Genomic DNA, 27,559 nt, shown 5'->3' on the forward strand with positions numbered 1-27,559 from the left:
CATTTGCTTCAATTTTTGTAGGTTTTCTAGGTTTTTTTTTTAATTGTGTGACATTTACTTCATGTAAAAAAAAAAAAAAAAAACCAACCATAATATAGTGAACACTTGTTTATCCACCAGCGAGCTTAATAAATAAGCTATTTTCAAAATAGTTGAAGCCCCCTATAATCCTTCTCGACCACCTTCTTGTCTCTTTCCTGCCTCAGAGCTAAGTATTATCCCAAATTTGGGGCTCATTGTTCTTTCTAAATAATAGTTTTATGCCATATGTATATATCCCTAAAAATCATTGTTTATTTTCTGTTTTTGAACTTTATAAAAATGAGAAGATTAGAAATATTCTTCTGCAGTTTGCATATCTTTATTCTACATTGTTTATAGTCTTCTGTTTGCAAGACTCATTTACATATACATGTATAGCTCTCGCTCATTCATTTCACCACCAGAGAGAATCCGATTGTGTAAACATACTTTACTCTGGCCGATGATGAACGTTTGGATTGTTTCCAGGGTTTCTTGTGCTGGTATAATTGTCTGCGTGTCTTCTCAGTCACCCGGGTCCTGGTTTTTGAGAGTACATCTCTAGGAATAGAATAGCTGGTAAGAGGGTATTTGCGTCTTCGGTTTTAATGCAAAATCTCATTTCTCTTCAGCAGTAGACAATATTTTCTGTTGTTCCACATCCTTCACTACCTTGTATTATCAGCTTTTAAAATATTGCTAATATGGTGAGTGTTGTGGGCTAAGCTGTGTCTCCCCAAAATTCGTATGTGAAGTCCAAAATCTCAGTGCTTCAGAATGTGACTGATCTGGAGGTAGGGTCTTTAAAGAGGTATTTGTGGTTGGGGTGCCTGGGTGGCTCAGTCGGTTGAGCGCCCGACTTCGGCTCAGGTCGTGATCTCACAGCTCGTGGTTTCAGGCCCCATATCGGGCTCTGCGCTGACAGCTCAGAGCCTGGAGCCTGCTTCGGATTCTGTGTCTCCCTCTCTCTGCCCCTCCCCCACTCTCATTCTGTCTCTGTCTCTCTCAAAAATAAATAAACATTAAAAAAAAATAAAAAGAAAAAGAGGTATTTGTGGTTAAATTAGGTCATTAAGATGCTCCCTAATCTGATAGGGCTGGTGTCTTTCTAAGTAGAGATTAGGACACAAGCATGCACAGAGGAGGACCATGTGAAGACACAGGGAGAAGACGGTCATCTGCGAGCCCAGGAGAAAGACCCTCGGAAAAAATCGATGCTGCCACCACCTGGGGTTGGATTTCTAGCCTCCAGAACTGTGCAGAGATAAAGCTCTGTCATCATATTGTCCACATGAAACTAATATTGCACTGTATGTTAACTAACTGGAATTCGGTAGTTTAAAAAAAGAGAAAAAAGGGCACCTGGGTGGCTCAGTTGGTTAAGCATCTGACTTCGGCTCAGATCATGATCTCAGGGTTTGTGGGTTCAAGCCCTGCCCCCCTCCCCCATCAGGCTCTGTGCTGACAGCTCAGAGCCTGGAGCTGCTTCAGATTCCGTGTTTCCCTCTCTCTCCCACTCCCTTGCTCATACTCTGTATCTCTCTCTCTCTCTCAAAAATCAGTAAACATTTAAAAAAAAGAGAGAGAAAGAAATCTCTGTTGTTTAAGCCACCTAGCCTATGGTACTTCGTTATGGCAGCCCTAACAAACTAATACAACAAGTTAAAAATCAAAGTTTTAATTTGTATTTCTCTTGTTTATAATTGAGATTGAGCAAATTTCCATATGTTAATTAGCCATTCAGTTTTCTTCCCTAAACTTCTTTTAAAAGTCATTTTTTATATTTTTATTTTGTTGTTTCCTTCTTTTATACATATATATACATGTTGGACACTTTATGATCTCTTTGGGAAATAGTAGTTTAAAAATCTTAATGGTTATTTATTTTTTGAGAGAGAGAGAGAGAGAGAGAGAGAGAGAACAGGTAGGGACAGAGAGAGGGAGAAAGAAACCCCAAGCAAGCTCCACGCTGTCAGTGCAGAGCCGGACATGGGGCTCGAACTTGTGAACTGTGAGACCATGACCTGAGCCAAAATTAGGAGTCAGAGGCTTAACGGACTGAGCCATCCAGGTGCCCCGGGAGTTTTAAAAATTGAATGTAATCGGATATATCAACTTTTTCCTTTGTGATTTTGCTCAAGAAATAATTCCCTGCCCCTAGGTCATAAAGATATTTTTCTTAATTTTCTTCTGATGTTTTAAAAGTTTTGCTTATTCATATTTAGGCTTTTCACCCACCAATGGGCAGAATCTTTAGTTAGCATTCCCTAAAGGTAAGGAGGGCTTCCTTAAGAGATAGTATGCTCCTTATCGTTGAGTGTGTTCAAATAGCCGGGACAATCCTGAGGTAGAGATCTGACAAGTTGGATTCCACGATCATGTAGATGTATAAACCATATTGTCTGTCTGGTCATGGATCTGAGTACAGCAGCCACTACTCCTTGAAAACATTAACATTTTACATATTATCTCAAATTACTGGGTTATCTTATCTGGGCTACACTTCACCTTCTGGCTCTTATTTGAAAGCCACAAGTCGTTTAAGGCTGCCGATGACTCAGCAAATGCAATAAATGGACAGACTTTGGTAACTGTAAAGAATCAGATGTAAACAGCCTCTGGTCCTCCTGCCTTGCAACATGACTCTCCTCTAATTTCCTGATGGATACAGGAGACTAAATGATGCTCATTTTGATTTTTCCTATTAGTCACGGCCTGTCTGGGTCCACCTCCATCACTATCTGGCTCTGTGAGCCTGGGAAGGTTTCTTAATTTATGTAAGCCTCGGTTTTGTCATCTATAGAGTGAGGTTAACAATTGTAACTATATCCTGGGGTTATGCTGATTAATAATCCATGTAAAGCCATTATGAGACATTGTCTGGCATCTACTCAGTAACTCTTACCTATTTTATGGTAGTAGTCATAGTAGTAAAGGTAGCAACTGAATTTTGTTGCTATACTCATTTTTATTATATCAGGTGAAAATTTTCAGACCCAGACGAGAACTTGAAAGGAACAAAATGAGGAAGAAAGACATCTCCTTTTGGTGGGCACCTATTCTGGCCCAAGCCCTTGCAAAAAGTCCCTTATCTGACCCTTCATCAATCTTGCAGGCTTACAATTACCTAGCTTTTAGAGGTAAATTCTCGCTGAGAGAGTTTCAGCAATGCCTCCTAACATTACTTGGTCTGTAACCACAGAGGTAGGATCTAAACGCTATTATCTGATACGTGAGCCTAAAGTCTGTGATGTTACCATTGCCTTCAGAAGTTACTTGAGGCTCCAACAAATTGGTGGACCTGTCCCCAAAGCCCAGTTTGTGGCCCTTACTAGTTCTGAGAAGTCAGTGTGGAGCTTTCTCAGAGTTTCTTCATGACTTTGCACCATGTTTTGTCAGGCCTACAAGGGAGTCCAGAGCTGGGGCACGAACACCGACCCGCATCTGAGGATGCTTAGGACTCCGGGCCTGTCTCTACTATTTACCAGCTGGCCCTTGGGTAAAGAGCTTAAGGCAGATTTTGTTTTCTCCACATGACACAGGACAGTCAATGATACCAGGTAATCTTCAAATTCCTTTCTTGGGCTTCCTTCTCAGAATCCATGAACTCTACAGAGCAGCCACATAGGGTCCCACAAGGAAGCCCCTCCTGGCCCCCAGCCAAATCCAGACAGTGACTTCCCAGGTCCCCGGCTACTCTGTTAGCTTTCCTTCAGCCTCACTAAACTAGAAATGGACCTCTCAGCTCCTAAATCATGTCCATACGTTGACTATTTACTAGAGCTACAGTAATACTTTTCACCAGAAGATCTGAATCGATGATCTCTCTAAGCAGTTACAGGGCAGATTATGACTGCAAGACAGAATACCAGAGCAATCTAGTTAAAAGTTTTGTGATAATAGCTACATTTATTTCCTAGGGCTGTTGCCTACTATTGACTACTGTAGTTTCCTAGGGTAGCAAAGTACCACAAGTCAGGGGGCTTACAACAGAACTTTATAGTCTTATGAACTTGAAGGCTAGAAGTCTAACATGAAGGTGTCAGCACCACCATGCTCCCTCTGAAACCTGCAACGGAGACTCCCTCCTTGCCACTTCCTAAATTCTGGTCGTTGGAGGTCCTTGTCCTGCAGCTACAGCGTACCAATGTCTGCCTCGTCATCACATGGTGTTCTCTCCTGTGTCTGCGTCTCTGTGTCTCTCCTCCTCTTATAAGGACACCAATTCTATTGTATAAAGGGCCCACCCTATTCTGGTGTGACCCTATCTTAACTCCTTACATCTACAAAGATCTTATTTCCAAATATACTCACATTCTGAGATACCTGAGGTTAGATCTTCAACATATCATCTGAACCTGTAACAGTGGCTAAATTGTACTTTGTCCGATCCGTCTGTCAGCAATAGCTTCCCAACCCAATGGAATAGAGGGAAGGGGCGTGCGGGGGCGGGGGGGGGGCGAGGCAATTTCATAACCTAAAGCAGGAAAAAAAGTAGAAACCCTCAAAAGAATTGAGCCACCTATCCCCAGCACAGCATGCAGAGATCACTTCTACACTTCTGGTCCTTGAATAGAGAAACGTACAATTGTTTCCTCTCCTGGGAAATATGAAAGTGAGCCAGCTCAAATAGGGCTCAGTCACTTTCCTGAGGCTGCTCCAGACTGGCCGACAGCCATCAAGTTGCTCCTTAAGGATTGAAATCCCCTTGTCGTGAACAAGGAAACTTCTGAAAAACACCTTGAATTTCCAGAGAGGAAATAGGTTGTAAAAGTATTTTTTCCTCCTTCATAATGAGAAGGGCACACAGGGGGCCACCCAGGGGGCTGGGGACCCATGTCTGTACTGAGAGGGGCACCAAGGGTCTGTGGCCAGCACGAGGTGAGGGGTGCCTGGGGAAGAAAGGCCTGCCTGGGAGAAGCCTGAGCCAGCAGGGACCCACCCACCTCCCCACCAACCGGTCTCCCCGTCAGGCCTGGGACACCCACATGGTGGGGAAACAGTCATGGGAAATGACAAACACAGAACACCTCTTGTTGACTTCCTCAAGTGAGAACTCCAAGCCAGACTGGATTTAAATGGGAAAGGAAATGTTAACTATCTAGTCACATAATTATCGTGAAGACATCTGTAACTATTACAATTAGAACTCATATTATTGAACTTGTGTTGTCCCTGTAAGATATACTATACACGTAAACTCTTTGTCAGGCCAAAAATGTACATTTTATTTTAGTGCCTGCCACACACAGATTGGGGGTGCCTGAGTGGCTCAATCGGTTAAGTGTCTGACTTCGGCTCAGGTCATGATCTCACGGTTTGTGAGTTTGAGTCCTGTGTCGGGCTCTGTGCTGACAGCTCGGAGCCTGGAGCCTGCTTCAGATTCTGTGTCTCATTCTCTCTCTGTCCCTCCCCAACTTGTGCTCTGTCTCTCTCTGTCTCTCAAAAATAAATAAATGTAAAAAAAAAAAAAAAAAAAAAGGATTATACATAAACTTGCAAAGCATGTACTGGAGGTTCTAACTAGTCAAATAAGGCAGGAAAAAGAAAAGTATCCATATTAGAAAAGGAATAAAACCGTCCATTCACAGAGGATACGGTTGCCTCTATAGAAAATCTGATGCCATCTTCAAAAAACTATTAGAATAAGTCAGTTTAGCAAATTTGCAAAATACAAGATCAATATGCAAAGCTCAGTTGTATGTGTAAATATGAGCAACAAACAATTAGAAATTGAAATTTTAAAAAGTACTATTACTACCAGCACTAAAAAATTTGAACTACTTAGGATAAATCTGACAAATGATGTGTAAAACCTGTAACTGAAACCACAAAATGCTGCTGAAAGAAATTAAAGAAAATCTAAATAGAGAGCTATTCCATGTTTTATAATTCAGAAGACTCAGTAGTAAAATGGCGATTCTCCTAAAGTTAAGGTATAGATAGATTCAACATAATCCTAATAAAAATCCCAGCAAGCATTTTTGACAAGTATATTCTAAAATTCACGTGGAAAAGCAAAGGACCTAGAATAATTGCCAAAACAACTTTAAAAAAGAAATCAGACAACTAATAAATACTATGTGATTTCAAGACTTACTATAAAGCTACAGTAATCAAAATAGTGTGACATTGACATAAAAGGCAACAATTAGAGGCGCCTGGATGGCTCAGTTGATTAAGCGTCCAACTTTGGCTCAGGTCATGATCTCAGGGTTTGTGGGTTCGAGCCCCGCGTGGGGCTCTGTGATGACAGCTCAGAGCCTGGAGCCTGCTTCGGATTCTATGTCTCCCTCTCTCTCTGCCCCTCCCTCACTCATGCTGTCTCTCAAAAATAAATAAGCATTGGATTTTTTTTAAATCAACAATTAATCAGTGGAAGACAATAGAAAGTTCAGAAATAAACTACACATATGTGGGAAAATGATCTTTGACAAAGTTGAAAAGCAGTGTAGAAACAATAGTCTTCTCAATAAATGGTGTTGGAACAATTGGATATAATATGCAAAACAAACAAAATCTTTGAGCCATACTTTGAAGTACCATATACAAATTATAACCTAACTCAAAATGGATCATAGGACTGTATATAAAATCTAAAACTATAAAACTTCTAGATGAAAACAGAAGAAAGCCTCTGTGACCCTGAGTTAGACAACAATTTTTTGGACACTACACCAAAACACAATCCATAAAAGAACAAACTGATAGACTGTACTTTATCAAAATTATGAATTTTGCCAATTTTTAAAGTTTATTTTTAAGAGAGAGAGAGAGAAAGGGGGGGAGGAGTAGAGAGAGAAGGAAAGAGAAAGAAATCTGCACTGTTAGCTCAGAGCTGGATGTGAGGCTTGAACTCATGAACCATGAGATCGTGACCTGATCTGAAATCAAGAATTAGATGCTTAACTGACTGAGCCACCCAGGCTCCCCCATTTTTATTAAAGTTTATTTATTTTCAAGAAAGAAAGTAAATTTTGCTCTTTTAAAAGACACTATTAAATGAAAGGACAAGTCACATACTGGGAGAACATATTTGCATATGATGTATTTAATAAAGGACTTATATCTAACATACAAAAAGAACTCTTAAAAATAATAGAAGATGGAGGTGCCTGGGTGGCCCAGTAGATTAAGCACCCAACTCGATTTCAGCTGAGGTCATGATCTCATAGTTCATAAGATTGAGCCCCACGCAGTCAGTGGGGAGCCTGCTTGGGATTCTCTCTCTCCCTCTCTTTCTGCCCCTCCCCCATTTTCATGAGAGTATGAGAATACTCTCTCAAAGTAAATAAATAAACCTTAAACTAAATAAATAAACTTAAAAAAATAACAAAAATAAAAGATGGAGAGGAGAACAGACTTGCAGACACTTCACCAAAGAAAATATGTGAATGGTAAATAAACACAAGAAAAGATGCTCAACATCACTAGTCATTAGGGAATTGCAAATTTAATGCACAATGAGATATCTCTAAACCTATGATAGATAAAATTTAAAAGACTATCTCAAGTGTAGGTGAGGATAACGCTCATACACTGGTAGTAGGAATGTAAAATGGTACCACCACTTTGGAGAACAATCTGGTAGTTTCTCTGGCACTTCAGTATAAACCTACCATATGATGAGCTAGTCAATCTACACACAAGATAGCCTCAACCTACTTTTTAAAACATGCCAACATGCTACACACACACACACACAACACCCACAAATTGTGAACCTAATATAAGCTATGGACTAGCTTATAGTTAACAATAATGTATCATAGTGATTTAGAAAAATAAGGATCTTTCCCCTAAAATTCGTCTTGTGGGGGTGAGGATTCCAGTACACCCTACAGTACAGATATGCGGTTCTCTTAATCCTCCAATCCTCTTAATTCTACCCCTAGGACTTACTTGTGCCTTGAGGCATTTGGAGGGCAGCATTTTCCTGAAGTAGCCAAACCACCCGATGTGGGAAGAGGGAAGACCCCAGGCATTTGCTCCTGAGAGAACGTCAAGTTCTGTGAGGGCAGAGGATTTGCTCACTGAGGATCACCTGTGTTCTGGCAAGTCAGACCCAGGGTGAAATGTGGAGGTTGAGTCTCTGGTCCACCAGAGTCTTGGATCTTCAGGAGTAGCCCACCAGCTCTCTTTCTGCCCCCCTTACTCTGGCTCTTCCCTTCAGCAGGCTTGCTTCCCAGCTTTATCAAGAATGGGGCTCCTTGCAAGCTCTGCCCCTCCTCGTCTCCCTGACACTCCTCCTTTCTCCTCTTACACAAAGCCTCATTCATTTCTGCTGCAAAGGGCTCCATCCAAGTCCAGCTCTGATTTCACTTCCCTAGGGAATTCAAACTAGGAACTTTGGAAATCTTTAAGTCAAATCCTTCACTTTACAAATGAGGTAGCAGACTCCACGAGGCAAGGTGACTTTCGCAGGGCCACATAGCTAATAGTTCGTTCTACCTCCACCTTCACACGGCAGGCAATTGGATAACCTAATGGCTACCATGACCATATGGCCAAGATTTTCTGTCCCAATTTCAAATGTTCTGTACAGTCAGTCACCAGGCCGCATTAGCAATTTCGCTATCCAAAAAGCATTGCAACTTCTACTGCAGATGTGATAAGTGGGGGGTTATGGAAGCAATACACTTATTTCCATTACTGAATCCCACTTTTCAATTCTAAAGCACTGTCTTTTACTTTTTTGGGATAATGGACCCCCTTTAGAAAACCAGTGAAAACTATGGGACCTCTCCACACAAAAACATTTATACAGAAACATAAAATTTTGTTCCAGCAATTTAAATATGCAGTATATGACCATGAAAACCCTTGATCAGATAGTACAAATATTAGCATGTCTGCTATGTGGTCATGGAATACTTTCAAATGGCTCTTAAATCATAACAAAAATTCGCAAATATTTGTATAGCACAACAGTTTACAGAGCACATTTAATCCTCATGACAACCCTGTGAGGTAGGTATTAATATCCCAATTTTACCTATGAGGAAACCGCAACCCAAAGAAATCTGGAGATTTGCCAGAGTTCACATGGATAATAATGGCAGTGCCGGCACTAAAATACAGGCTTTTTGTTCCTTGTTCAAAACATCTTCACATCTAATATTTTCAGTTTTGAAATTGGGGTCCTTCCTGGCTACCCAAGGGGAATTCAATGGCAAGCCGTTTCAACAAGGTTTTTATTTTTTAATTTTTGTAAATGTTTTATTTATTTTTGAGAGAGAGAGAGAGAGAGAGTGTGTGTGTGTGAGCAGGGGAGGGGCATAGAGAGAGGGAGACACAGAATCCGAAGCAGGCTCCAGGCTCCAAGCTGTCGGCACAGAGCCCGACGTGGGGCTTGAATCCATGAACAGTGAGATCATGACCTGAAGTCGGATGCTTAACCGACTCAGCCACCCAGGGGCCCCTCAACAAGGGTTTTTAAAAAGTAAACAAGCATGAGGGGACCATGAGAGACTACAGATTGTAGCCCATCGCGCATTATTCCCAGGCAAGGATACCGTAAAGTATGCCGTTAGAAGTACAGGCCTTTGGGTACAGAAACTAACCACCATTTAAAGGAAAACAAAACAAACCCAGATGCCAGAAGTGGTAAAACACACAGGTTTTGGGGGTTTTGTTTAGTTTTGTTTGTTTTTTCAATGTAGTCAATTGTCTGGCCTTTTTCCCAAAGAACAGCTGAAAGTCAGTTGGAAGAAGAGCCAAAATCATCTGAGAAAACGCAATACACACACCAAAAGGGAAATATGAGAGCCAGAAAACAAACTTCCAAACTTTATAAAAGATTAAGACGCTGGGAAATTTGCTCAATAGCCATAGAGAAATACCTCCTATGGGGGAAGCAGGGTGAGAACCCCTAACCAATCCGTAAGCTAGAAATTTCAGAACCTCCACAAAGTTTCAGGCCATATTCCTGATGATGCAGAACTCCTTTCTTGGCCATCTGCTCAAAGAAGCAAAGATGGGAAAGCTATTGACTTGCCCTTGTTGGTAAGGCTGTAGAGCTGAGCTAGATCAGTGGCAATCAAATGCTGTCCAAGGACTGTGGCAATCTTGTGAAAGCTTTCAATGGCCCATGTCAACTGAGAAAAATATGGCACTGTGGTTTAGTAAAGATATCTACCCAACTTAAAGCACTGGCCGTCATTACTGGACCTTAGTACCCCAAACACTCTTCGAAACATCTGGCCAAATGACAGCACTAAGAGTCAATGCCCTTCACCTGGCTTTGTGTCTATGGGTTGGAGTATCTATCCAGATGCTGCCTTAATTCCAGGTTCTTTCAGGCTGTGGCCAGGCAACCTTAAGTCCCTCCTCCAATTAGCTTTAACAGCAGTGAATACTTTCAAAATAAACCATGTAGGAAAGGTCTCCCAGGTCCAGTTAGGACCTACCAATCTGGTGACATCCCAAAACTCTGGAAACTTACAGCTACTCTTCAATGCCTGATTTGCAAAGCAAACCTAGATTTACAACAAACACGACTCCCTCAGGAGACCTACATTCTGGGAACTCTCTGTACCTTGCACCTGTTAAGAATATGGAAGTTTTTAAATCCCTGCACAAAAGCACTTCCCCCCACAGAGGTTCTCTCATCAAAGGGTGAAAACCTAGGAGCTTTTTGTTCTGTTTCTCCCCCAGCCTCAGCAGAGGCCCTTAACCTGCCCTTAAACGTCAGTCGAAGATTCTCCAATCAGAGCATTATTTGCTCTCTGGTCCTTGGGCTTCCTGGACATCCGGGACCTAAAAACAGGACACCAAAATGTTTTTCTTCAGGTTTGCCGCTGTTATTTTGGGATAAGGGTGTTTCTTCTTTCTTCCTCGTTTTGTATTTTTCAGATCTCTCAACTTCCTTGCTCTCCCTTGTGCACATAGCATGATGACCAAGGAAGGACTCAAGGTGAATTGCAGCCGGACAACTCACAGCAGCACACAGATACTTCAGCGAGGGGAGAGCTGATAACGTTACCCCTGCCACTGTGCCTCTGAGTGTGGCACGGGGGACACAGGAAGCATGGTATCCCTGATTCACTTCAGACTCCCATTCAGTCCCTCTTACCACCACCCCAGCTACCATCCAAAAAGAAGCCACAAGGACAGTATGAATCCTCTGTATATGTGTGTCGCCTGGTCCTCCACCCTCAGCCCTGTAGCAATTACAAAGGTAACTTCAGAACCCACTCTAGGGGTCTCTTGTTTTCTTAGCCCCCTCCTTACATACACAGAAAGGGCAGTCCTCAGAAAGCCACTTCTCACCCCCACGCCCTACAGTCAGCCATGACATTATCTCCCCACTACGTATGAGCTCTTCTGGAGCCAGGAATGAGTCTTGCTCATCGTTTATCCTCAGTACCTAGCTAGAAATTGGCATGCAGTAGACACTCCCGTGTTTTTAGGAAGGAAAGGAGGGAAGAAAGAAGGAAACACACACAGAGGGAAGGAGGTTTTGCTTCTGGTTTTCTTGCTTCTGCCACAGCCTTCTTTCTTCTAAGTTTGTGCCCTTTCCTCAATGTTAACTTATCTTTTACAGAGTTTCTGCCTAAGTAGAAAGCTAAGAAGAAGAGTACCATGTGCTATCCAAAAAGGCAAGGCCCATAGGTCCAGTAAATAGAAGTAGTTAATTCCCTTTCCCTCTTGCCTTATCCCGAGGGATGAGAAATTTCTCTTCCTGTGTTTTCTAACCTATTCTCTGGCTCCTTCAAAGTCACCCCAAAAGTTCTTCCAGTTACCATCAACAGAGGAACTGACACTTTCAACAGTGTGCATCCTCACGCGACATGGGAACAACCGGCCTTTTGTCTTTCAGCACTCTGCTCCAAAGAGTCAGCACCGGGTCCTCTTTTCAAGAGACAGCAAAGGCCCCAACCAGCACCCAGAAACTGGGGAAGAAACCTTGCTCCACCCCACCACCAGTGCTTCATGTCCCTGCCCCATCTTCCCGTCTCTGGCAGGGCTGATATCTCAGCAAGCTCCCTCTTGCCAGCTCTAATTTGGGTTTCAGAGGCTTTTGGCCTCATCAGATGATCTCACAGCTGGAGGAAGGGACAGAACTTAGGATACTTAGGAATTCAACTGCAGGTTCCCACCAGAATCCAGCACTCTTGACCACCCAGCCCAGCACCACAGAAGGCAGGTTTTCAGTGTGGAACAAACAGCTCATGCTAACTTTAGGCACTTCAGTGATGATAACACGGAGGGGAGAGCTAAGAGACGAAAGAAGCAAATCACCAAACAAGACTTTTCCATTTTAGAACATGGACGTACAACTGATCATACATCCAGTATCCTTCCGATTAGGAAGAACATCTAAGCAGACCATGGAGATGCCATTCACAGTGACTACCTGCCTAACAATGAATATCACATAACACCCTCCACCCAGGACTCCAGCAACTCTGATACCCCTCTCCAGACCTTGCATACTGAAGGGTATTCAGTCTTAAGATTGGATCCCAAATTCTTAACAGCTCTTAAAATTACATCTGGACTACTTTTTAGTTACCTTCAATATCATCTCTATTTTCCAGGCCCCTTACAGAGACAGGGTGCTAATTGAGGAGAAAGGAAGAAGTGACTTTCTTCTGAGTCCACATGTGTCCCTGAGATCAGAAGTGACTACCCAATGATGTCACGTCCTCTTTTCCTCTGGGTCGCTAAGGACTGCGTTAAGTCTTCTCTAGTTACCACTACTATGAATGTGAACATTCACATATAGGTTTAGCCTATTTTAAAGTAGAGTTTAAGAGTTCCCCCACCTTTCTTACTACTCCAGTTGGTATCTATTTCATTACAGAGGTTCTGGCTTCAAGAAACAACACCCCCCCCAATCCCACAATGCCCAGCAACTCTGGGGAGCCCACATCTAGATTCAACCTAATATCTCAGGGTTCCAAATCAGGACCACCAAAAATATTTGCCGCATTAACAGACAAATATTGGAGCCCTATGCAGCTCACACACCCTACTTAACCTTACCAGTCAGAATGTCTGCATTAGGGAGGGAACTCACTTAGGGCAATAATCCTTTGTTTAATCCCTTGGACCTAACAGCACACCTAACTGTTAAGTGACTTCTCCAACGACATCAAAATGATTTAAAAGTAATTTTGTTAGTTTTCCCCCTATCTAGTGAGTAGCGGTGGGCAGTGAGGGGTACGTGGTTTTACCATAAGAGATGAATGAGAGGGTTTTGATAGGGAAAAGAAAGGAACAGAAGGAAAACAGGTTATATCCTGGATGGTAGTAACCCCTAGGCTTCTCTGGTGGTGACAGGAATCTGTGAGCTGGGTGGAGAGGCTGAGTCGGTGACTTGGCTGCAGGCTTTACTAAAACGACTACTAGTGTCTCACAGACATCACTCAAAAGAGCAGGAAACATGTCTGCTTCCCTCTTGCAGAGAAGCTGGCTAAAAATCCTCAGCCTGACCTAAAGAGAAGTTATCTGCCTAGTTGGCAGCTCGAACTCAGTATTTATGGGTGTAACTACAACTGTCACCCAATTTAACATCCATTCTGTAATCCACCCCCTTCCCATGACAGGGTTTGAAAGTTACCCGTGGTCCCTCCAAAGGCCACCACATAGGTCAGTTGCATTATTTAAGAAGGCTTGCGCCGCTCTGACCTAGTCACCCCGGAGAGAGAATTTTTTCCCCTAAGGCCACTGTCACCACAAGAATATATGGTTCAAGGTCTTGGCAACAGTTCAGGTTTGGGGCTCTGCAACTCCGCTGAGCCTCCCCGTGGGCCTGCAGGAGCAACACGTGATCCTCAAGCAGCGAACCCAACCCAACGGCAGGAAGCCAGGAGGAGAGTGGCCAACGCCTTCCAACGGCAGCCAGGGGGCCTCAGGGCGCTGGGGTCTCCAGGGTGACTGGGGCAGGGACTAGCCAGTGAGGACGGGGTTTCTGGGGCTTCCTCGCAGGAGCCTGGCCAATGGCAGAGCCGGTGTGCCGCTGGCGCGAGCGGCCACGCCCCTCGGCAGCCCCGCCCCCGTGCGCTAGTGTGTCCCGCCTTCAGCGCACAGACCTCACCTCCCTGCGCGTTGGCTGGGCTGCAGACGTTGGGGGTGCTGCGTGGAAGCTCGCTGGTGCCGGTCCTGGGCTCTGTCCCAGCTGCCGTGTCGGTCAGCGGCGGCTTCCTCCCCGTTTCCCCCGAGGCCACACGGGCCGGCCTCACGTGGGCCCGCTGGATGCTCGGAGGTTCGCTCTGAACTGGACCCAGGGACGCGCCCCCTGCTATGGCCCTCTCCCCCTTCTCTGGCCCTTCTAGCCCCGTTTCCTTCGTCCGAATTGGTTGGATACTCAAATACTTTTCTGGATCATGAGGGCGGAGCAGGCACCCGTTTCCCACCTCTCATTACACCCTGGAAATGGAGTGATCCCGCCCTTTGCCTCTCCTTTAGGCTCAGAGGCTCTCCTACTATGTCTCCGGTTTCCAGCCACACCTCTGGCCTCCCCTGAGGATAAAGAGGCCATCCTCCCAGCAACCTTGCTGTGTCCTTCTTGTCTGGAAGCATTGGAGGCATCTGATCTCCTCTCACTCCCGTATTTCTGGCCCCTAGGGTCTTTCTGGCACTTTCTATGCTGTCCTTTTATCGCCTTCTCCCAGGTCTCACCGTATATCTGTTACCTCATTCTTCCTTAAGGTTCAAAGGGCTTGTGCTCACGGATGGCAATACTCACCGCTTATATTGTTGTTTTGTGGTTTATTAAACTCCTGTGTTTCATACATATCATTTTTTAAAAACACTATTTCTTGAGCGTTTACTCATTGATGACAGCTTTAATTGTATGTGAAATACAGTAACAAAGGATAGTTGAGACTTTTGAGCAATTCAATAGACTTTTGAGCAATTCAAACTGTAATAACTTTTTTTTAAGTTTTATTTATTTTTGACAGAGAATACAAGCAATGGAGGGGCAGAGAGAGAAAGAGAGGGAGGGAGGGAGACAGAATCTGAAACAGGCTCCAGGCTCTATGCTGTCAGCACACAGCCTGATGTAGGGCTCCAACTCAAACTGTGAGATCATGACCTGAGCCAAAGTCAGATGCTTAACCGACTGAGCCATCTAAGTGCCCGAAAACTGTAATAACTTCGTAACCACCCCTGCTCCCTGAACAATTAAGCTGTTTCTTACACTTATTTTTTCCTGGGGTAAAGAGAGAGAGATGAGCCAGTGGTTATTTGTGAGCAATGAGATGTTTTCTATTGTCCTTTTTATTAACTGTATTTTCTACCATGCATATATATTTTAAAAGATCTTTTTAGTTTAAAGAGGATCAGAGACATGAAGAGACTGTGGGATCCAGGAAGAACAAACTAAGCCCTTTGACAATCTGATCAAAGGACTGTCTACTATCTGGGGGAACCTTTCCTAATACTTGAAGGCCTTTGCCACTGTGGGGTTCTAACAGAAAGGAGAAGAGGCTTAGGGCAGGGTGCAGGAAGCTGGTATATCAAAGGTTAGTGGGCATTCTGACCATGGTTGTTTTTTTTTTTTAATTTTTTTAAACGTTTGTTTATTTTTGAGAGATAGATAGAGAGACAGAGCTCCAGCAGGGGAGGAGCAGAGAGAGAGGGAGACACAGAATCCGAAACAGGCTCTGATCTGTCAGCACAGAACCCGACGCGGGGCTCGAATTCACAAACTGTGAGATCATGACCTGGGCCTAAGTCAGACACTTAATCAACTGAGCCACCCAGGTGCCCCAATTCTGACCATGTTTGGAGGGCTGAGGAACCTGGATGATTCACTGTAACTTCCCAAGGGAGGGACCAGCCAACCCACCTAACACACGTGTGTGTATGTGTGTGTGTGTGTGTGTGTGTGTGTGTGCATGCGCGCAAGAAAAGCAAGTATAGAAGTGAACTGGGCACAGATTTCCCTGTCATATTTTATTTGTTCAATCTTTGGTTTGTTTCCCCATTCATTGGTGAGTGTAAGGCCAGATTCCAAATGAAGGCTACCAAAGTATTCAGAACAACTTGGGAGAGTCTAAGAGGTTGTTAAGACTTGAGCTTTGAAATCAGACGAGATGAGTTTTCATCTAAGCTCACCCACTTGCTAGGTATGAAACCTTGGGCAAGCTATCGAAACACAGAGGTCCTCTGATTTTTCACCTTTAAATGAGTGATGACGATACTTGTAAGGATTTTACTATACATCATGGTGCCTGTCAAGCAGTCAGTGCTCTGCAAACAACAGTTGGTAGCCCTCTTTCTGCTTTCCCATCATTATCTAACCCAGGAGCCCAAGGCCTTTAGCATGTGCCTTATTGTCATCTGTATTCCCATCTCTTTGCAGGCACTCTCTGTATGAGAGAGTGGAGCTAAGATGTTTTCCTGTTCAAAGCTGTCTTTGCAGACCCTGAGAAAGGGTGCCTCCTGACTCTCACAGTCCCTTCAGGTGTGCCAGAGTCCAGGGCCCTGGGTTTCTGGAGGAATCTGACCACAGTTGGGGGGGGTCCACCTTCCCCCAGGGCATTCAGGCTCTGACCCAACCTCCCAATGCAGCTGAGGGCCAAGGGTGAAAGGACCCGCCTTATTCCAACCTAAGGCTGACCTGACTGTCCTGAGCCCCTTCTGCGTTCCAAGAGGAGACACTTCAGTTGCTGGACCTGGGATACTGTCCTCTCCTGCCCATTCAAAACTGTACCTCCTCCGTAGCAGGAAGGCCCCTGCTGTGGGCCCCATCTGTCCTGGACATCTGCCTAAAGTCCTGTCTCTGCAGCAGGGCCCCTCCATCCACCCTCCCAGACCACTCCATCCTCCACTGTCTCCCCTTTCCCAAGGGGTGCTCTTCCCCCTCCTGCTTTCACCCTTCTCCCTGTAAGTGCCTGGGATCAGAGTGCTCATCCTTCCCAATGCCCCGACCAGCTTTCGTGTTGGGGAACTTCTGTACCTGCAGAGAGAGAACGGCCAGGCAGAATGGCCTCATGGTGCAGTGACACCCCCTGAACTTCCCTTCAGCACACTTCCCTCTTCCTTCATCCTCCTCCCCAGTGGCCCTGGCAGCCTTCATCTCCTCATTCCCAAATCAGTCCCATCTGGCCTTATTTATTCTAAGCGACTCGTCCCTTAAGGCCGAAAGAGGCACTTCCAGCTTTAAAAGTAGGGTTTTGGGGGGAGCCTGGGTGGCTCAGTAGGTTGAGCGTCCCAACTTCGGCTCAGGTCACGACCTCGCTGTTTGTGAACTTGACCCCGCATTCGGCTCTGTGCTGACAACTCAGGGCCCGGAGTCTGCTTAGGATTCTATGTCTCCCTCTCTCTGCCCCCTCCCCCACTCACACTCTGTCTCTCTCAAAAATAAATAAAACATTAAAAATAATAAAAAACAATTAAAAGTAGGGTTTGGGGTATCAGTCACTGGGAACAGTCAGATCTAGTCTGTCTGTGGAGACAGGGACTTGATGGGGCCCCTAGAGTCCCACTCTGCTTGCTGGCCCCCCCAGCCAGCTGTGCCTGAAGAGCTGGGCCTGGTGATCTCTTCATGACAACATGTGTGGAATATGAGGGGCGGATGGCAGAAAATTTACATTTTGTTGTTGTTGTTCACCAGTAAAGAAACATACATTTGATCATGAGTGTTGGGTAACTGGCAGGTAATGGCAGCAGAACGGAAAAACACAGAATTTGTAAATTAATAAGGGGAAAAGGAAGAATACATGGAAAAGAAGGAAACACACACACACACAAATATACAATTAAATAAATGGTAAACATACAGTAGTATGAAAGGAATAAAATGAAGTATAATAGCATAATTATCAGAAGATGTTAATGGGCTGAATTTTCCTGTATTAAAAGACACTATGTGATGGGGTTTAAAAGAAAAACCTGTTACATGCTGTTAAATGAGAAACATACTTGAGGGGCACCTGGGCGGCTCAGTCGGGATTAAGTACCTGATTTTAGCTCAGGCCATGATCTCAGGGTTTGTGAGTTCGAGCCCCGAGTCGGGCTCTATGCTGACCGCTCAGAGCCTGGAACCTGCTTCAGATCCTGTGTCTCCCTCTTTCTCTGCCCCTCCGCCGCCTCAAAAATAAATAAGCGTTAAGAAAAAAGTTAAAAAAAAAAAAGAAACATACTTGAAACAAAATGCTTCCAAAACCTAGAAGATAAAGAAACGGACAAATGCAAATATGTATACAAGAGAGCAGAAATAGCAACATCACGATGCGCTAGGTTGAGTTAATTGTCAAAAATATGTTTACGCCTAACAATCCAGCAGCTAAGTGTATCAAGCAAAAACTATTAGACATGCAGGGAGAACTTGATTTTTAAAACAAAATTACGGTGGGGGAGGTAAAAATACCTCCTCATGGGGTATTATGTTAAGTGAAGTAAATTAGTCAGAGAAAGACAGATACCATATGTTTTCACTCATATGTGGATCTTGAGTAACTTGACAGAAGACCATGGGGGAAGGGAAGGGGAAAAAATAGTTACAAACAGAGAGGGAGGGAGGCAAACCATAAGAGACTCTTAAATACGGAGAACAAACTGAGGGTTGAGATGGGGGGTGGGGGAGAGGGGAAAGTGGGTGATGGGCATTGAGGAGAGCACCTGTTGGAATGAACACTGGGTGTTTGACAATTTGACAATAAATTATGATAAATAAATAAATAAATAAATAAATAAATAAATAAATAAATATAAAAACCTCCTCATGAATCCTTTTGTTTCTTGCTCCAAAATTGGATATGATGATCCTGGAATTCAGGGGGTAGAGTAAATGTCTAAAATAGCTCAGAAAAGTGCTCATTCCGGCAGCAGATGTAGTAAAATCGGGATGCCACCTGGGCGTTAGAGATTGGCATGGCCCCTGGGTGTGGGTGGCACGCAAATTCATGAAGCATTCCATATTTTAAAAAAAGAAGAAGAAGAAAAAAAACTAAATAAAATAAAATAGCTAAGACAAATCAGGTACAGGAAGACTATTGAGGGACTGACGTCATGCGACGTGGCCTAAGTTCCTCAAGAAAGCTGAGAGCAAAGTCTTGGAGCACAGAAGTGTCCACGGGCACCTCAGCCGGGCGCTGCCATGCCGGAGCAGAGGGGGCACTTGTGAGCCCTCAGCTGCTGGAGCAGGGTCTGGGGTCGGCGGCAGGAGGCTGCCTCTGCTGAGAGGCGTCCAGAGCAGAATGGGTCCACCCAGAGGCACTGGTTGGTGGGGAAGCCAGCATTAGAAACTTTGGTATACCACGGCTCACATCCCCTCTCTAGGGACGGGGAGCATCCGGAGATGAAAAGAGGTGAATTGACTGGACAATGTTCAAATACTCACTTCATAAACAGAGACTACAGGCAGGGTACTGGGATGTCACTTCTGCCAGGCAGTGAGGTAGTTTTTCTTCAGCAACAGCGGCTAGGGAAGATATTTTCCTTTAGGAGACTATACAAGCATTCACGGTTTAGATTTAAAGGTGTTTGAAACTGATTGGGCCCTCCCTGAACCCAACTCATGGCCCAAACACAATTTCTCAGATGCATCCGGAAAAACCAGAGGGTGTCTGTCATCTACGACCCATATCCCATCCCTAACCTGTACTCCTACTAAATTGTGTGTGTGTGTGTGTGTGTATAGATATATATGAATGAAACCTGTCTACGTAAAGGAAGTATCTATACATGCATGTAGATAGTGTGTAGGTATGTACACACATCCATATACACACACAACACGTACACATACACATATGAACGAAGTGTTTCAACAAATGTTTCTCAGGGCACTGGGCGAGGGATGAAAAGAATGCAACGTGGTGCTTGCCTTGGAGGAAGGCACACTGTCGTTAGGGACAGTGGACGCGGTCACTCATCTGTGATTGGTTTCATCCAGGTTTCCTACGTATAAGTGGAGCCACCAACACAGTTATTGGAAGGACTCCATAAGGGGCACCTGGGTGGTTCAGTCAGTTAAGCGTCCGACTTCGACTCAGGTCATGATCTCACAGTTTAGGCGTTAAAGCCCCACATCCAGCTCTGTGCTGACAGCTCGGAGCCTGGAGCCTGCTTCAGATTCTGTGTCTCCTTCTCCCTCTGCCCCTCCCCTGCTCATGCTCTGTCTCTCTGTCTCTCTCTCTCTCTCTCAAAAATAAATAATTGTGAAAAAAATTTTAATTAAAAAATTTTTTTAAAAAAGGATGGACTCCACAAAATCTCTACCTAACATCACTTTCTTTCATGATTAATTATAAAAATAGAGGTTGACATGAGAAGCCCCAGAAGAACCCTCCACCTCCCCCCTGCCCAGGGGATCAAAGTCTCCTGAGCCTGTGTGGAGGAAACAGATAGTACTTGGACTTGTAGAATCCCCAAATTAGGCAAAAATGAGCCAGCGTCTCAGACGATGGTATGGGGAGAGAATAGCTGGGAAGGAACGATACCAGAAGCCGTTTGCTGTACTGTGTTGAAAGGAAGTAAGTCTGGGAGTAAATCTTTGCTTTCCAAGATCTAAGTCTATGGGGAAAGGTATAAGCAAACAGGCAAAATGAAGTCGATGTGATCGTTGCTCCAGCTGTAGAAATACAGGATGGAAACAGTCATTAAGAGACATGCCTCAGCCAGGAAGGCCTTCTGGAGGAAGCAGTGTCTGAGGCTTAAAGGAACGGGAGTTAGGGGAGTACTGGCTTCGGGGTGATAAAGTCTCTCCAGCAGCAGGAATGACCTGCAGAGGGCAGAGCATATTCAGGGAAACAATTAAGTTCCTTATGGCTGCAGCACCATGTTGGAGGGCACAAGTGGCCAGAGTTGGCGCTGGAGACAGACGCAAAGGCCTTGAAACCATGTTAAAAGACAACAGATTTTATCCTGGGGTAGGGAGCCTCTGCTCCCCTCTTGTGGTCAGCCTGAAAGAAAAAACAAAAGGCAATAAAAAGACACAGATAAGGACACCTGGGGGGCTCAGTCAGTTGAGCGTCCTGCTTCCGCTCAGGTCATGATCTCGCAGTTCGTGAGCTCGAGCCCCGTGTCGGGCTTGCTACTATCAGTCTGTCAGCCCAGAGTCTGCTTCAGATCCTTTGTCCCCTTCTGTCTCTGCCCCTTCTCATTCACACAGACACACACACACACACACTGCTCTCTCTCTCTCTCTAAAGATAAATAAAACATTAAAAAAAAAACAACAACCGACACAGATACACCTTCAGCTAGATACAGAAAGAGTAAACTGAGAAGAAAATATCCCAGAGACAGATCTGTAGCAGAAGGCAAACAAGGCGGAGAGAAACAGACACAGCAGTAAAAAGGTGCAAAGGACGATGGATGGCGTGGGAGGACCGACAGGCCAGAAGCTTGGTAGCAGAGAAGGAGCAATGAAAAGCAAGGTGAACAAGGTCAGGGACAGTGGAGAGGCCGAAGAAGCCAGAGACAGGGGCACACTCAGGCCCTGCTGGCCACACAGGGGCTCTGACCTGGGCTGCTGGCTCTCTTGCCACAGCAGACTCTGCTTCAGTTCCCAGCTCCAAACAAGGGGAGAAAGAGATCTGTGTGCAAGGCTTCAAGTTTCAGGAGGGAGTAGCGGAACAAAGGCCAAATTAGAAGGGATTGACGAACCTGGGCCAGGGATGGAAAAGTGAAAGAAACTTTTGTTCCAGGATGATGAGGGGACCCAGAGCGGTCTCCAGCAGCTAAACTCCTACAAGGTGCGAAAAACTAAAAGGAAGATAAAGTGATGGGAAGTAAGTCTCGTGAGAGAAATTCCCAGTCACCGGGGAGAGGGCCAGGGGTTAGAGCAGTCAGAAGGGGGACTTGCAGCAATCAAGTCTTGCTATTATACCAGCGGTGTGACATTGGGATGAGCTACTTAAAATCCGTTTCTCAGTTTCCTTAACTGTAAAATGGGAATGAAATCATAAATAGTACTGACCTCATGGGCATCCTGCATAGGTGAAGTGAGTTCAAAATACATAGAATGCTTCATCGCGTTAGGGGTTATACTGCTGTGGCTGTTAGCTGTTATTATTCCTCTACTGGAGCCTCATCTCTCCCTCTCATAGTGCCAGAACCCTTATGTGACACTTTCAAAGACCTCATCAGGGCTTTTCTGGTCTATTGGATGGAAGAGGTGTGGAAATACGCAGAGAGGAGTGTCAGTCTGGGTTTAGGGGGTACTAGTACTGGGCGTTTAGAAGACAGAGATGACCTACTCCCTGTTTAGAAGCCCACCGTGCTCAGTGGACCCTGGCTTTGCTTCTCTTAGACAGGGTGTCCCCTGCTTAAAGGGATCACTTCTAGCACTCACTTGGATCTTGTTCTCAGGGTTGACCCAATGGCCAGCTATTCAATAGAGAAATCCATTTGGGGTCCTTACCCCTTGAAGCTGCCTCTCCCTCTCAGGTGCCCAGTGCATCTTGTTTTTTTCTCTTCCTTTCAAATGGCAGCACCCTCCCTCACTTATCTTTTCTGAAAGGATCTGCTCACTCGCAGTAGGAGTGTGAAATAGTCTGACAAAAGCTGGACATCTTCTGGGGATTTTCATTGTAGTAGGACTCAGTCCCTTGAATAGAGTCGTGAAGCTGGCTGAAATCTTGGCTGTATGGAAGAAGGTTCTGGCAGAGCAAAACTCTTGAAGGTGAGAAGGCCTTAACACTACTCCACATGTGTCGCCTTAAAGAACATATTCCTCTTTTGGTGTGGATTGTGAAAATATTCCAGGAATAAATTTGAAAATGCATGAAAAGTATTGCCAGCAGGCCAACAAAGTGTGGCTGGTAGGGCTAGTGCTTGGCTAAATGGCCTTTTCAGATTCTTGCTCTTTGAAGAGCCCTACCATTGCCTCAGAGTATAGCCAAGAAGTCACAGAGGGCCTAAGAATTATAGTTGGTGGGCTGATGTAGATTCGCTCTCCAACTGCCACTCCATGTAGGAGGTGTTAGGAAACTTTTTGAAGGAGTTTGGAACGAAATTGCTGCCGGAGACTCCCATCATGAGTAGCTCCTCTCCAACCATAGAACTGAAAGATTAACCCTGAGCTGTTCAGCTTGGAAGGGAACCACAGCTATGTATAAACTAGGGGGCTTGTGGGAGCTAAAGGCAGGAAGGGATGGTGGCAGCCCCCACCCGCAGGAGAGCCTTGGGAGCAGCTCTGTCTGTGAGCTCCTTGGCACTGATGCTATGTGTCATAAGTTTGACCCAGTTCAGTGCGAGGATGTGGTAGATACTCTCTAAATGTTTGCTGAATGAATGAATGAAAGGAGGTGGCTGAGGAAAGCATATGCTGATAGGACCCTCTAGAAGCTTCCCTGACTATAAAAATAATCAGCTTCTCCCTGAATCCTTAGCACTGAAGACAATGCTATGAGCTGCTGTCTGCAACTTCTGAATAGCTCATAGAAGAAGTCTACGGCCCTTTCCAGGGAGCCCTGTAACCTCTGTGCAGAAGCTTTGGAAACTTGGACACGTCTGATAGTTCCTACAAAGAATTCCTTGAAATCTTAATATAAAATCCCAAAACTTCTAAAAGGAAGCCTGGAAGCCCCCATCTGAAATTTTTGGAAACCCTACCAGAAAGCTTTGGACCCCTGTCTGGAAGCTGCGGAAACACCGCCAGGAGTTGACAGCCTTCTGGGGTTGAGACCCCAGCATGTGTGTTATCATATTGTCTCTGCCTTTGCAACAATGATTTCTATTGGAGTAGGGGACGGGAAGGAAGGTTATTATTGTTTAGTTTTAAAACAAAACAGTAGCTGTGTCTCAGTCACCTGGACCCAGAGGAGCTAGCCAAAAAAGGAAAGGGTGTGGTGTTTCCAAATCTTCGGTCAAAATGGTGGAGACTTTGGGAAGGTTGGCCCTTGTCACTGGTCAAGTCCTGGGACTTGAAACCAATTCTTCTTCTTGATGGATAGACCGACCCTGTAATTATTATATAATGCCCTTCTTATCTCGTTACAGCCTTTAATTTAAAGTCTAGTTTGTCTGATTTAGTATGGCTACTCCAGCTTTCTTTTGACTTCCAGTAGCATGATAAATAGTTCTCCATCCCCTCATTTTCAATCTGAAAGTGTCCTCAGGTTTAAAATGAGTCTCTTGTAGACAGCAAATAGATGGGTCTTGTTTTTTTATCCATTCTGATACCCTATGTCTTTTGGTTGGTGCATTTAGTCCATTTACATTCAGTGTTATTATAGAAAGATATGGGTTCAGAGTCATTGTGATGTCTGTAGGTTTCATGCATGTAGCGATGTCTCTGGTACTTTGTCTCACAGGATCCCCCTTAGGATCTCTTGTAGGGCTGGTTTAGTGGTGACGAATTCCTTCAGTTTTTGTTTGTTTGGGAAGACCTTTATCTCTCCTTCTATTCTAAATGACAGATTTGCTGGATAGAGGATTCTCAGCTGCATATTTTTTCTGTTCATCACATTGAAGATTTCCTGCCATTCCTTTCTGGCCTGCCAAGTTTCAGTAGAGAGATCCATCACTAGTCTTATCGGTCTCCCTTTATATGTTAGAGCATGTTTATCCCTAGCTGCTTTCAGAATTTTCTCTTTATCCTTGTATTTTGCCAGTTTCATTATGATATGTCATGCAGAAGATCGATTCAAGTTATGTCTGAAGGAAGTTCTCTGTGCCTCTTGGATTTCAATGCCTTCTTCCTTCCCCAGATCAGGGAAGTTCTCAGCTATTATTTCTTCAAGTACACCTTCAGCACCTTTCCCTCTCTCTTCCTCCTCTGGAATACCAATTATGTGTAGATTATTTCTCTTTAGTGCATCACTTAGTTCTCTAATTTTCCACTCATATTCCTGGATTATTTTTATCTCTCTTTTTCTCAGCTTCTTCTTTTTCCATAATTTTATCTTCTAGTTCACCTATTCTCTCCTCTGCCTCTTCAATCAGAGCTGTAGTCATCTCCATTTTATTTTTCAGCTCATTGATAGCATTTTTCAGCTCCTCTTGGCTGTTCCTTAGTCCCTTGATCTCTGTAGCAATAGATTCTCTGCTGTCCTTTATACTGTTTTCAAGCCCAGCGATTAATTTCATGACTATTATTCTAAATTCACTTTCTGTTATATTGTTTAAATCCTTTTTGATCAGTTAGCTGTTGATATTTCCTGGAGGTTTTTTTGAGGGGAATTCTTCCATTTTGTCATTTTGGATAGTCCCTGGAGTGGTGCGGACCTGCAGGGCACTTCCCCTGTGCTGTGGTGTATAACTAGAGTTGGTGGGCAGAGCCGCAGTCAGACCTGATGTCTGCCCCCAGTCCACCGCTGGGGCCACAGTTAGACTGGTGTGCACCTTCTCTTCCCCTCTCCTAGGGGCGGAATTCACTGTGGGGTGGCGTGGCCATCTGGGCTACTTGCACACTGCCAGGCTTGTGGTGCTGGGGACCTGGCGTATTAGCTGGGGTGGATCGGCAAGGTGCACAGGGGCGGGAGGGGTAGGCTCAGCTCACTTATCCTTTGGTGATCCGCTTCAGGAGGGGCCCTCCGCACTGGGAGGGAGTCAGACCCGCCGCCGGACGGATGGATCCGCAGAAGCACAACGTTGGGTGTTTGTGAGGTGCAAGCAAGTTCCCTGGCAGGAACCGGTTCCCTATGGGATTTTGGCTGGGGGATGGGCAAGGGAGATGGCGCTGGCGAGTGCCTTTGTTCCCTGCCAAGCTGCGCTCTGTTGTCCGGGGCTCAACAACTCTCCCTCCTGTCATGTCCCTCTTGTCCTCCAGCCCTCCCGCTCTCCGAGCAGATGTGAAGTCCCGCTTGCTGTCCGAACACACTCCGCCCGGCCCCTCTGCTTTATGCAAGCCAGACTCGGGGCCTCTGCTTGGCTGGAGGGCTGCCCCTCCACCCCGGCTCCCTCCCGCCAGTCCGTGTAGCGTGCACCGCCTCTCTGCCCTTCTACCCTCTTCCGTGGGCCTCTGGTCTGCGCTTGGCTCCAGAGAATCCATTCTGCTAGTCTTCTGGCGATTTTCTGGGTTATTTAGGCAGGTGTGGGTGCAATCTAAATGATCCGCAGGACGCAGTGGGCCCAGCTTCCTCCTACACCGCCACCTTCCCAGAAGCCCCTCTTGAAACCAATTCTTGAGGTTTTAGGTTGAAGGATGGAGATCTTGGCCTGTGGGTACTCCTGTATTGGGTCAAGGTACAGTTCCCCTATGAATATTCACTTTACTGCTGAGAGTGGGTGAGCTTGCAGGCAACCAGTTTGAAGCACAGATTTTAACAGGAGCAGGTAGTATCTACATAATTATTTCTCACACAGTGGGGCCCAGTAGAGAAAAATATTCTTTATTCACAGAGAGATGATTTAAGTAGCTGTACTCATGTACTCAGATGGTTTCTTTCTCTAGGCTTCCCTGGAAAAGAATTCTTTGAAATGTATTCAGCTGTGAGAGAGGAAGACATACAAACATTGAAGTTTTGAGACTGTGTCAGAGACATATTTCGGGATAGCTCTAGAACAAACAAAAAAAATGTAGAGGGATACTATTGCAGAGGGAAGGGGAAAAACAAGTTTAAAAGGGGAAGATTAAAGTAAAAGGAGGCAGTAAAGACTGAGAAATGAAGGCTCACAGTATCAGGAACCAACATACAGGAAGTATGTTGCTATCAATTGGAAGATAGTCCCTAGGAACGAACAATACCTCAGGCATCTCTGTCATGGTTGGCAAGCTTCTTCCAAAGAATTTCTTTCTGTAAGTCTGAGGGGAAGAGATGAGGCAAGATAAGTGGTTTAAGGGGTGTGTCTGAATGGAGCAGAAATGGAAAGGGACAAGGAGGAATAGATTGGGATTGAATGACAGAAATGTTCCTTACCCCTTCCTCTCCCATCTTACCCCCACCCCCCTCAAAGTGTTTCCTAGGTATAAGAACTAAGAGGATAAAGGAAAAGAAGAACTGGGTGGTGTATTAAAGGTCCCCAACATCAACTCCAGGTTTGATGAATCTCTAGGACTTCCAGGACTCAGCATATAGTTGTACTCATGGCTATGATTTATTATGGTGAAAGGATACAAAGCAAACTCAGCAAAAGGAGAAGGTGTGTGGAGCACAAAGTCTGGAGTTTTCCCCCAGTGAAATCACACAGGACATGCTTAATTCCCCCAGCAATGAGTTATGACAACACATGTGAAATATTGTGTGCCAGAGAAGCTCATTAGAGACTCCGTGTCCAGCGTTTTTATTGAGAGCTAGTTAGACACCCTCTGCCTACCGTGTATCAAAATCTCAGACTCAACAGAAGGAATGCAGGTGTTCAGCACAAATCGCATTGTTTGTACAAACAGTTTAGGCAGAGTGGGTCACTCTTACCAGTTAGGGTGGTGAGAACCCTAAATCCTAGTTCCCAAAACCCACATTCTTAGATGCCTGCCAAGGGACAACCTTGCACACAGGCCTTTCAAGGAGAGCAGTCTCAGGCCTGCTATGTTAACTCTTTTTGTACAAGTTGCTTTGAGTAAGTGCTCCCCACATGCTTCTTCTCAAGCTAAAAAGTTGAAATCTAGCCCTCACTTAGGGCACCATTTGAATGACCTGAAACAATGCGTGTACTGCTAAGTGGCTCTGATGTGGAGAAAATGAGGCTT

At 44.9% G+C, this 27,559-nt stretch overlaps 1 long non-coding RNA gene across 2 annotated transcripts; it reads right to left on the reverse strand.

Annotated features, from left to right (window-relative positions):
- Nucleotides 1-337: 337 nt before the first annotated feature.
- On the reverse strand, nt 338-12,823 carry LOC147580261 (uncharacterized). Of its 2 annotated transcripts, none has more exons than XR_015252695.1 (2): nt 7,924-12,823; nt 338-582 (listed from the first exon to the last, which is right to left on the reverse strand). It is a non-coding gene; the product is annotated as an uncharacterized LOC147580261 (long non-coding RNA). The 2 variants fall into 2 exon arrangements; XR_015252696.1 differs by lacking the exon at nt 7,924-12,823 and adding an exon at nt 4,336-6,028.
- Between the last annotated feature and the right edge of the window lie 14,736 nt (nt 12,824-27,559).

Source organism: Puma concolor, chromosome B3 (genome assembly GCF_028749965.1).
Source record: "Puma concolor isolate L17-30 chromosome B3, mPumCon1.1.hap2, whole genome shotgun sequence".
In the NCBI taxonomy this organism is placed as follows: Eukaryota; Metazoa; Chordata; class Mammalia; order Carnivora; family Felidae; genus Puma; species Puma concolor.